The sequence below is a fragment of the Sinocyclocheilus grahami genome, unplaced genomic scaffold (genome assembly GCF_001515645.1).
Source record: "Sinocyclocheilus grahami isolate Dianchi unplaced genomic scaffold, SAMN03320097.WGS_v1.1 scaffold518.1, whole genome shotgun sequence".
In the NCBI taxonomy this organism is placed as follows: domain Eukaryota; kingdom Metazoa; phylum Chordata; class Actinopteri; order Cypriniformes; family Cyprinidae; genus Sinocyclocheilus; species Sinocyclocheilus grahami.
Genome location: NW_015505697.1, coordinates 374,529 through 387,018, shown reverse-complemented (window position 1 = coordinate 387,018; position 12,490 = coordinate 374,529). Strand labels below are relative to the sequence as shown.

General features: G+C 39.2%; 1 protein-coding gene across 3 annotated transcripts in view; it reads left to right on the top strand.

The window, feature by feature from the left end:
* The window catches only part of mettl15 (methyltransferase 15, mitochondrial 12S rRNA N4-cytidine), a 69,897-nt gene that overhangs the window by 6,527 nt on the left and 50,880 nt on the right, over positions 1-12,490 (top strand). The gene's annotated exons all lie outside the window — the stretch shown is intronic.

The following is a 12,490-nucleotide window of genomic DNA, read 5'->3' as shown; positions in this document are numbered from 1 at the left end:
AGAAAAAATGTGCATAAACTACGATGGAAAGACATTTACCGAATAAATTCCATCATGCGCATCAAAAAACTCATGTGACTTTGCACGATGGGACGGAATAATTTGACTAACCAGCGTTAACTAACGATCTCGTTGCACAGCATCTGAAATGTTGCCTGAGCAAAATGCCTGAGCAAAGTCTGTCATCAAAGTATTTCTGTATAACTGCTCCCCAGAAATGTTTTACACGACTGCGTTCCCAAGCAGCAAGCATCCACCTCCGAAAACAAAGACAGCATGTATTGTGTTTCGTCTGCTTGCTCTGAGGCGCAAGTAGGTCATCATATATGAAAATTATTATATTAGGTGGCTTCTTCTACTTTTCTTAGTGATATTTAGTGCCAGTGTATCAGGAAGTGACATTTTTGTTCTCTTTGACTCGTTGGATGGAAACGGTGCTTTTTTCGCACGTTTTATGCAATATTCCAGTTTTGCGCATTAGTTAAATTAAAATCTTTGGATGGAAACATAGCTACTGTTAAATGTTTAGTAAATGAACATTCATTTTTCATACTCCACTTTAAAATTTTGTGATGCCTAAATTTAAAATATTTAGCTTTTTAGTGTTTTATTTATTGAGACAATATAATATAGAATTTTGATATGTGCCATTTATCATATAACATGAAAATCATTACTGGTATATCGGCCAGAATTGTATTATTCGTGTATCCTTATATTCTCTTTTCTTTAGTCATTAAAGGAGCTTTTAATAACAGCTTGGCCTCTGGTTGAACTTTTTTATGACTAGAGGCTTTGCAGAGGATGACAAATAGATAATTTTGATAATTTGATTAAATTCACAATTGTAATTAGGGATGTAATGATTACCGGTTTGACGATAAATCATGATAAAATTCCCCACGGTTAGTACTACCATTTCATCTTTTAATTATCATTAAAACTGTATTAGATTACCGCGATTTGAACAACCGATGAGCTTTGTAAAAATCGACGCGTTTCAGAAAGGTGGGGCATAGAGGAAAAACAATAATGTACAGTATGTGGAAAATAATGTGTTTTTTTAACCTTAAACCGCATAAACACATTTCATTACACCAAATACACAAAATAATGTTCTTTTTAGCGACATCATATGACCCCTTTAATTATATGAATGTACCTCTGAAGGTTCTGACTGTCTTCAGAAAAGATTCGATGGCATTTTGTTTTCATCTTTGCTCCATTTCGCTCCATGTGGAAGTGTTCTTAATCGCAATACTGCTTTGTCCACGGAGGTTACGGAAACAGCTCTAATTCAGCTTTTCCATAAGCGCCACCTGCTGTCAGTGAGTGGATTTACAAAGACCTATATTTACATTCAGTCTGTGTGCGGTTTCTGTCTGGCCAAAGTTGGACCGAATTTGCATGCCCTGCTGTAAATTTTAACCGGTTGATGAAAAACAAGTTTATGTGGATTCTACACATTTAAACAATTCAGATAAGTTATCTAAAATTCTTTATGGCGCAGATAAAATACATATAATCATTTATTAATCAATTATCATTTTGACTTATATCTTTTCTTTATTTAAAGACTGAAATGTGAGGTTTACCTTTTTATTAAACTTTTTCAAAGCTTTATTTGAACATTTATTTGATATTTCAACATGCTATTAAACTTTTAAACATTTAAAATCCGAAACATCATTGGTAATGTTATTGTTTTAGTGATTATACAAACAAAAAGTCATTTTATTTGTTGTTTGTTGATTTTTAAATATAAAACTTTGTAACATCTCCAGCACATTTTAACAATACCGTGATAATACAGATAACCGCGATAATTTTAGTCACTATAATCGTGATAAGAAATTTTCATACCGTTACATCCCTAATTGTAATCTAAAATTTGAAATGTAAATTTTCACAAAACAGGGTTACATGTGTAACTGTTTTTAAAAAGGGTTCTCCAATCACTCTGCTTATCTGCCATTGGTTGGACAGACAGACTGCCCCGCCCCCCAAATCACACCATTGGTTGAATCAGTGTTGCTATGTCAGGCCACTCAGACATACAGAGCTATGTTGTCTCTGTGCATTAAACTGACTGAGGAAGTATTTTAACTTTAAACTTCACCTCGCCCCCCTCAACCCCAGCCGAGGAACATAATGGTGTTAGAATGTCCTGAGGTGATCTTATAAACAAAAGACTCATTCTTATTGACAGTTTGCTATGTGCATTTCCCTCCAGTTTCCTTGGTGAAGGCGCGTACGTTATTGTCTATTAGATTTATACACTGCGATCTGGTGGGCCCAGTCTCAGATCTCACCAAAGGGCCTTTTTACTCTGTGACATCCACCCACGACCTAGCCAATCTCCTGTGATAGATTCCTCGGTACCGGCTTTCCCCTGGAGCCTGCCCACGAAGAATCGAAGCCAGCCACTGCTTTATTCATGTCGTGTCTCATTTAGTGGCCCTGCTCTTAGCGCCTAGTTACACACATTTGCACGCCCACTCAGTAAAGACCCATCCTGACAGGAAGTGATTTGTTTTGTTTTATTGCCCATCGAAATCCCCAACACCCCCCTTTTCTGGTCTTTACCGTCTTGTCCCCTCCCCATGGAGAGTGTTTGATCCAGGCAGGTGGACCAGCGGGGATGGACACAGCCAGGCATTGGGGAATCCTCTGCTCTGGCTCAGGCTCTGTCACCAGGGAGGAGGGACTGCAGCCAAGGGAGATTAATGAGCTGTCAGTCTGGAGAACGGGGGAGGATTCGGGAACTGGCTGAAGTTACCTTTCGGGCTGATCTGGGGTCAGTTGAACAGTTTGAATCACAGTGATTGAGAATTGGATGGCGGTAATGGGGTGAGCTCTTAGAGTTCCGTGAAACACGGGGACCTGCGATGAGTGACAAGATGCACATCATGGCCGCACCTTCTTTTCTCCTCTTTCACTGAGGTAGAATGTTACCTGCTGTCATTTGTGTGCATATCTTTTGTTCACACCACCAACATGAACACATTTTTAAAATCTTTTTTTAAGGGCATTTCGACAGGTTGCACCAAAATATAAAGGGATAGTTCAGCCATTCTCTCACCCTCATTTTATTCCAAAAATTACTGACTTTGTTCTGTGGAGTACAAAAGATATTTTGAAGAATCCGTTCAGTGAAAGTTAATGTTGTCCAAAACAACCCTGGACCCTACTGACTGTCATTGTGTAGACGTCCACACAAGTTTGGAACGACACGAGGGTGAGTAAATGATGACAGAATTTTCATAATGGCTGAACTATCCCTTTAAATACTTGGTGTAAAATAATAATGAATGCCATGGCCGGCCGTGAAAGACCTGATGACGCTGTGGTATTTATCAACAAGCCATGACGTCAGCGTATAGACAGGGCCAGTAGGACAGGCGGCGGGCCTCAATAAATTTTCATGTAATGTTACACTCTCACCAGTCATGCATGGCAAATAGGTCCGTGCTCTTAGGTAAGGTGCAGACGGCGTTCTCCTGGTGGACATGTTGTGCTAGGGATATTTCTGGTCTGTCCTGGCAAGCCGCTGTCTCCTCCCTCAGCCCGTAGCAGTATTTTTTCGAGGAGTGTGGCCCACTGAAAGACGAGGCTGGTGAATAATTGATCTCTGTAATTAAACACTCCGGCAAGGGATGGCAGAGCTGATTGACGGCCAGATATTAAGCCCAAGCCTCGTAAGGTTGCAAGTTTAGTCTGGGGTTATCAGTGGCCATGAGCAAAGTCTCTCTCCCACTGTCTCTCACTCTCCCTCTCCCTCTCCCTCTCCCTGACTTCTCATTACTCTCATGAATAGACAATTGGGCCGTGGTGGTGGGGGCGCGGCATGAAAGAGAGTCCGTGACATCATTAGCCAAATGTATCATGGCTGTACCAGGTGGCTAAGCTGGCACAGAGAGGACAGCCTCTTAGTGGGAGCTCAGCTGAGGCCCTTAAGCGTTCTGAGTCACCACGGCAACACACCCGTTGAACCCCCCTCCTCCCCCGTCCTTTGGTGATGCTGGTCACTTTGTGGCGCTTCCTGTTTGGATATCTTTTAAGAAATGCACTGTTCTGATCCACTACAGGAAACACAACCTCTACGGCAGCCCTTGAACTTTGATTTGCATGTCTTTTGCGATTTTTTTTTTCTGTCTTTTTCATTCTCGCTTCAGGGACATGGGGGGAGCTGTAAATATTGCGGCGGAGTGTCACTCTGTAGCTCTGTAGGTGAAGCGAAACACCCACTTCTTTGATGGTAAATAACTTCAACAACGATGTGAAGGATAATTACACTAATGATGCAAGTAGCTCCTCATGGGAGATTTTAAAAAAGCCTGAAGTTGAAGAATGGTTTCTGGAAACCCACACCTGAACGCTCGCTTTAAAAACTCATATTTAAGTATGCGGCCTCCATCAAACAATATTGCTGAAATGTGGGGGAAAATAAATAAAGTGAAGCCTCTCCAAGACACGGGAGTTATTACTGAGGGTTTTATTACAATATTTACATTTGAGCCTACCGGGTGAGCGTGGGCTTGCTAATCAGATGTATGCCCCGTGGACAGCTGATAGAGCGATGACTCATCACAGCAACATGGCCTTGATTGTGGTTTGCATGAAAGCTCAGAAACTGCAGGCATGCCATTATTTGAATTATGATTCTCCATAATTTATTGCACTGGATTTTCATACAGAAGCCTGGCCGCTGACGCATCGGGATGTCGAGCGTCACGAACGCATTAAATGCAGGTGCGCTAATAGGGGCACTGGGGTTAAGGGCAAATCGGGATGTTGTTTTTCGATGCAGATATCTTTGTAAACACCTTCACAGATGCTTGTGAGAATGAGGCTCTGAGAATAAATTCATGTTTGTTATCCTCTCTCCCACCGTCTCGCGGTTTTGATGTCAAACTTTACCGTAAGCGGAGATTTTGAGGTGATGCTTCAGCAACAGCTGCTGCTGTTTTCTGCTGCGGAGCTCATGCTGAACTTTGAACAAAAGCTAATTTAGGATGCCAATCTGACTATTTTACACCCAAATTAAAAGCCCAAACTGACTAAAACTATACACAAGTTAGACAGCAATGCCTTCAGTGTAGGATGCTTGCTGAGCCTCTTGCTGATCCTCAGTGTTTTTTAGCGCCATCGATCCCACGCTGGGGAGCCAGGTGTCAATAGGCACGATGGTTTGTGTCCAGGGCCAGAAGCGCAATCGCTTCACAGAAGGTCAGATGGCCTATACTTTTATTTTTTTTAGACATCCTCTCCCTCTCTTCATTTTTAATCACTGGTAGATCTCATTCAGCAGACACTTCTTCCCCTGAAGGGAGGGGAGACAAGGAGAAAGGGAAAAAAACAAAGTTTTTGTGCTTTATGAGTCAGCTTCCTGACACCGAGCCTTCCTGCCCAGCCATGGCCTAGACTAACTAATTGAAAGCTGTTTCTGATTTAATTAAAGTGCTGTCTTTGGCCTGATGCATCTGACTGATGGACATAGTCCGCTACTTTGTATGGGTTACAGCTAAATATGTAGGTCTATATGTGTTGATGTCCTTGTGAGTCACAGACTAGGTAGCATGTGACGGGCTCCTGCTGATTCCTTAATGGATGGATGTAATAGTGATGAGGGCCAATTCTGGTTTAACGAGTGACAGGAATTGTAATGTATGGTGCATCATTTTGCTGTTGTGAAGCAGGTGTCTTGGTTGGTTATGGTTTGTTTTGAGAAATATAGATGCCTTAAGGGGAAGAGCCGTGAACCAGGGCCGTAAGCAAAACCCTCCAACTAAAACATTGTTTTTGGAATTATTGAACTTGCAGTAAGAAATAATAATGATATAGTGCCATCCTAATTATTTGCCAGTCACAAAAATGAACATTTATGAAATGAATGATCTGTCTTTATATCCTTATATTTGTGTGAATTTTCTATCTTTTTGTTTTGTTTTGTTTTTCTCTTGGGTGTTGCAATATCTAGTGATACAACATCCAACTGTTGACTATTTCTTCATTTTTTTTAGAATCTTCTTCGTTTTAAATAAAATTACAATTAAGAAGTCAAAAGGCTCTGGTGTACTGTGAAATGTGTAAACTCTAACATACCCATGTTGTTTGTATAGTCAACTACATGTAGATACATATCTGTTACACAGTCTGACAAGCATATACACACCCAGACCAGGCATGTGTATGCATTTTTCAGTGAAAAGACTGGTTATGTATTATAAGTGAGGGGTGTTTGAGTTACAGCGGGCATGGGGCTCTCGTCTGCTTTTCCTGAAATGGAAGCGGTCGGAGGCACAGATAGAAGCTCAGGGGTCAGGTGGGCTGTATGCATTACCCTGTGCAGTGCTGGGTTTCACCTGATGGACCTCACCTGGGGAAAAAGAAAAGAACAAAGAAAATGTTACGGCCAATCAGGAGTGTTGATCTATAAATGTGCACAGAAGCAAACAAAAAAGAAATATTAGAAAATTAGGGATGCACAATATATTGATACCATATTGATTATTTGACTTTTTTTTACATTTATTTTATTTTTTTCATATATCAGCCGATATTGTATATTTACATACATTGTATAACTATTTTTACATTTAGATTAACTATGGTGTCACCTAATGCTCACTTAATCTTTAAAAACACTCATAATTTAAATGTAATCTTTAGCATTACTACATTAAGCTGAACCTCAAAATAAATATACATTTTTATACTGTACTTTATTATGTTGTAAAGCCTAAATTAATTAACTTGTAGCTTTGATTAAAGTTATTTTTGATGTGTTTCAAAAATTTTTGGTTATTGGCCATGACATAACGATAATTATTATCTTATCGTCTTATCGATATAAGTATTGGCTGGAAATGTAATATTGGTGCATCCCTATTTAAAATTGTTGCATTTATCTGAAACAAGCTTAATTACCCATATTATAGCCAGTTCTCTGAGTTTTGTGCAGGTCAGACACATCAGTGTCACTTGTGCTTGTCTGTTGTCAGAAAACACTTTGTCAGGAAAAGGAACTCCTCAGGTGGTGCTGATGATGGACTCTTGACAGCAGAGGCAGTGGAAATTTACTCTGAATTACCTGCACAGGTGGTAAGCTCAGGAGGGAGGGCTTAGAGCGGGTGAAGAAGTCTGTCAGCACATCATGCTTGGGGTCCTTTGGGGATATACTCCACTATGAAAGATGAGTCATATTTCAGCCACTGTAGAGAGCCCGGCAAGAACTGAATGTAAAAGCATGTTTACAAATCTTTTTTTTTTTTTTCTGTACTTTTAAACTGTTGAATTTTAAACACTGAAACCTTATAAGAAATCTGTTGTACCTACGTCAGTCAGACTTTTAAACATGTAATTTATTTATGTAACCCCTTGTTGGTTATGGTTGTTATTGTGGCTTGGAATGTGTTGTGCTTATGTGGATTTTTATTATGCAATGTAATGTTGATCAGTGTATGTGTATGCGGGCTCCAGGGTCCAAGACCTCCATTGGGGACAATAAAGTGTATTGAATTGAAATTGAATTGAAACACTTTGATACTTGATCCCATCAAATAATGAGAATCCTGTCTATTGACAAACACTGAATGGTTCCTTCTAGAATTTTAGATTCAGCAAATAATATATGATATGTTGATTTGATTATGTTTCTGTGCTTTTTAATTAAAGCACCAAAACATAGATGATTTTTAAAGTTCTTTAATGTATAATACAGCATTTACTTTTGGCCCATGGCCCTCAATCAAGTTTAATTATTTTATTTTCATAGTGAAATGTTTGTGCACCTCTGCTATAGAGCACAACAGTGACAGCCTAACTTTTTAATCTGCTTTTATTCTGTTTTTTTTTCTACATAGACATTTCAGATAGTTTTTCAATAAAGAGTCCTTGAACCAAACCAACCAGCTCTGAGATGAATCACATTAAATCTTTCATTCAAAGCCCCCCCAAAATGGAAAAGTCTGAAAAAGCATTGAAATACACATCCCTTGAAGCATTATGAATGACGTAATCAAATCAGAAAAGATGGTGCAATATAAAACTGCCATTGAATTTAAGTATAAAATGCCATATATTTGAAGTATATTGCAAGATATCCCAACATATACACTAGGGATGCACGATATATCGGCCACCATATCGGTATCGGCCCATATCGGCTAATTTTTTCTGTTATCGGTATCGGCCTGATAAGAAAATTTGGCCGATATCTTAAAGCCGATAAATAATGCATTATTTCCTTCAGAGACACTTCAGATGCGCGCTGTTCGTTTGCAGCCTTTTGTGCAATTGTACATTGTAATATTGTGTTTATTTGATGTATATCTGATTTATCTCATATAGAATGCGATTGGTTAAGTTAAAAGAGCGCTTCAGTTTACCAGTGATCATCTTTAGCTCAGCACACGCAGCCCAAACAGCAGTGCACAACATTAATAACTATGATTGGGAATGTCGTGTATATAACATTCTAATGAGAACATTATTATAATAAAACGTTGGGAATTCTTTGGGTTTAGTTGCCGTGTTTCAGCGCGTTGTTATGGGAAGAGCGCATCCACAACAGGATCACACATTCTGACTATAGCACGCAATAACTGCATAATTTTGTACATATATAAGTTGTAATATTATGTTTATGTTGTATTAATATTAATCTCAGGATGCATTTCCTTGAGTTAAATAAGCTGCCAGCAAAACGCTTCAGTTTACCATGTTCATTCAGCTCTTCAGCTTCAGCACGCGCAGCTCAACGGCTGCTATTTAAAACAGTGGTATTAATTTGTTACTTTTTCAAAATCATTGATATATTATTAATAACAACAACCACTTGTATTTTTCTCTTATTATTTTCATCAACAATATGGTTTAGTAATTAAAATCATTTAATTATTGTCCGTGCAGAGGCTATTCTGTTTTATTGATCTGTGGCGCATTCATTTTGATTCTTTACACGTGTAATGATGTCCAGTGACTTGTTTGCATTATTTATGCATAATTTTATTTATTTGTAAGGCTTTTTTATGACTAAATTTGGTAATGGGAGCGTAAAAATATTTTTAAAACGTACACCGTTCAAACTAGGCTGCTTATGTTGAAGTGTTTGGGATGTGGCTTTTAATGATGAGACCTTTTTTGTAATCAGGCTCTCAAAAAGTATATAACAATTTGGATATAGATTTATCGGCCAACATATCGGTTATCGGCTTTCAAAAATAAAGAATAATCGGTTATCGGTATCGGCCAAAATTTTCATATCGGTGCATCCCTAATATACACATCTATAGTTTGAGAGTGTAGAGAGACTGACTCGATTACGTCATTCGCCATGATTTACGGGACTGGGCAGTAACTGTTGAGCGCCTTTGCAGCAATTCCTGTTTCCACAGTAACAGACTTCTTTGATTGGTGGATCTCTCCTCAGGATTATGCGTACTGTAGTTGTTAGGTAAAATGTAAATTGTAAATTATATATATATTTTTAAATGAACTTATGCTGGTTTATACGGAAGCACATTGTGCTGTGCGATCACGGAGCTCCTGGCCAGTCTGTCTTGAAAGAGTAATACGTTATCTCTAGAAATCGATGGGAATGGGATTTTTACTTGCTCCATACGGAAACAAGTAGGGGTGAACAAGGAACTGAGAGCTGCAGCGCAGTCTCGTCTTTTGGTGTGAGAGGAACTGAGCTGAACTCTGGGCGATGGGTCGTTCCGGATCGTTCTGGCCCGATTGAAACCCTTTGCCTTTAACTAGTTCTTTGTAAGTAGGTTGCATTTGTGCACTCTTCCTGTGCTCTTCCCCCATCCAGCGGCCTTTGCTGTATAAAATCCTCTATGAACTGCTAATTCCTCTGTCTTTAAACGCTGTGCCTCAGGGCACCCTCTGTCAGAGGCCTTATCCACTGCACTATTCACATTCTCTGTCCCTCTCCACCCATCCATCCTTCTATCCCTATATCCTTCTCTTTCTTTTCATCTCTCCTTTCTCTAAAACATAATCAAATGACTTGAACTCCTCCTCCCATCCTTCATGTCTCTCGGTCTCTGTTTCTCTCACTCTCTCATCACTCTTTTACAAGACTGTCTTCATTTAACTAGACCTCTCTTTACAGCTCCTAATAGTCACAGATCAGCGCCTCCTTTGTCCACATCTACTGGCATGAAATTCACCTTCAGGATGGATTCCATCTCTCCCTTTTTTCCCCTTCCCTTTGCTCTCTCTCTTACTTTTAAGAGTAACTTCCAGGCTTCAAGCCATTTCCCCCTCCCACTGCAATCGTTTACTCTGAATTTGGTTTCATTAGAGTTTAAATATAGCATGTATTGTTTCTGTCCTATAGCTTGCCGACAATAGTGTAATACTCCCTGCTTCATCCAAGCGAGCAAAGCTCTTTAAATACAGGCCCGGCTCTATCAAGGGCTGCTGTTGAATAGAGGGTGCTAGATCAGATATGACCTTGTTTTTTGTCTTGCTCTCATTTAGGTATATTAAAGGAGGCCCTCTGGTATTGGCAGATCTTTTGAATCGTACCCCAGTTTTGCAGGCTTGACTTTAAACCTTAACCACTCTGAATAGAGAGCACGCCTGTCTACATATGGGACAAGCAATTTTGCTCTGTGTGCATGAGAAGAGGAAATTTACTTACAGCTTGACTTAAAAAAAAAAACAACTTTTTTTTTAAATAAAAAGTTACAGTCGACATGGAATGGAAGTTCACCTATTTTCTTATTGAGCTTATTGTGAATGATTCATCCATGCATATGTTTAATTATTATTTATTTCTTTAAACTATAACCATGTAATTCTCATTGGTGACATACTATATAGTATGTCAGAGTTCACAAGTCATTTTGTTCGCCACACCCCTTTTATACAATTGACTACAATTTTGCATTCAGATCTGCTTCCGTCCATTTAGCAACTGATGGACAGAACTAAGTCCCCACTTTACATTTTTTCTTTTTCTATAGTCTGTTACTCAAATGTATGTCATAAAAGATCTGTCGCAACTTTAATACTAATCTGTCTTTCAGCAGTGACTATATCGTAGTGCATTGCAGATATCAAAAGATAATACCATGGTGAATTGTTACATATCATGGTACTTACTGATTAATGACAAAGAGTACCATGTTACTACAGTGTAAAATCCATGGTGCATACATTTCAATATCATAGTATCAAGTGTATCCTGTTGTCATACCATTATTTACACCATCTTCCAAGGTACTTCAAAGAATGCCATGTTTCAATGTTCAAAAACCATGGCTCGTTTTGTAACTTGTGTGCCTCTTTCCTTAGCATTTCACACAAGCAGATTCCTAACACTCAGGTCCAACCGCTAAACATTTTTCTGGTTAAACTATTGATGCAGGAAACGGTGATCGCTCGCCACAGATTCTGCACCATCCTCTTTCATCTCTGATGAAAACTGATGAATGATGTAGTTAACTTATTAATAAGCGTTTTGATGAAACCCAGGTAGTGCTTCCTAGATCTTGCGGAGAGAGAAAGAACAGAGAGAGGGAGAAAGAAATGAGAGAGGAGCTATAGTTTCTCAGATGGGTGTGTGAGTCATAGAGGCACACAGGCGCTGTCTCTTTCCAGCTTTCCCTCACCTTCAGTATCAAAACATCTCATTATCAGCTGTCATTCACTACTGCCAGAGTCAGAACTACACCGCCGCTCTATCCTTTCTCCAACATTTCATTATTGCCAATGCCGCACGCAGTGATACTCAATAATTTAAAACGGTTGGTCCGCGGGTATATGTGTGTACTGTGTACGTCACCGAGGGCTCCACAATTGACCTGTTCTGCACATATTATATTTGTCGTGATACATGCTGTGTTTGAACGTACTGTGCAGATTGTGTCTGCTGGCTTCGTATTCATTACGTTTTGTCCCCTCAGCACTCGTTTTTCTTTGCCCCTGGTGACTGAGTAGCCAGAGAAAACATAAGAAAAAACCTGAGGAAGACAGTGACTTCCAGCACTTTCCTTTCAAATAAATGCTAAGCTTTTTCAAGTCTTGCTTGGATGGCAAAAGATGCTAAAATGCAAAATTTAGCCTGAGGAAGACAGCGGATCTAGTGCTTTCCATTCAAATAAATGCTAAGCTGCTTTGAAGTTTTGCTTGGGCTAAATTTAGCATGTTAGCATCTTTTGTTGTCTGAGGAAGACATCGGTTCTAGCACTCTATGTACTTTTTTTTTTTTTTTTTTTAAGTTTGCTTGGACCTAGATGCTAACATGCTAAATTTCATGGTGTAGATGTAGAGCTGTTCGGTTGTGGCCTCAATTTGTAGGCAAACCTAAAGGGCTAATTCACCATGGACTCCCTCTGGGGTTTTTCAGTTATAAGTAAAATAGCATCTTTGGTAGAAATATCTTGAATATAACATCGGTCAATACTACATTTACTATATTTGTGCCTGTTTATTTCTTATACGTTTACATTTATATTACTTTTGTGGTCAT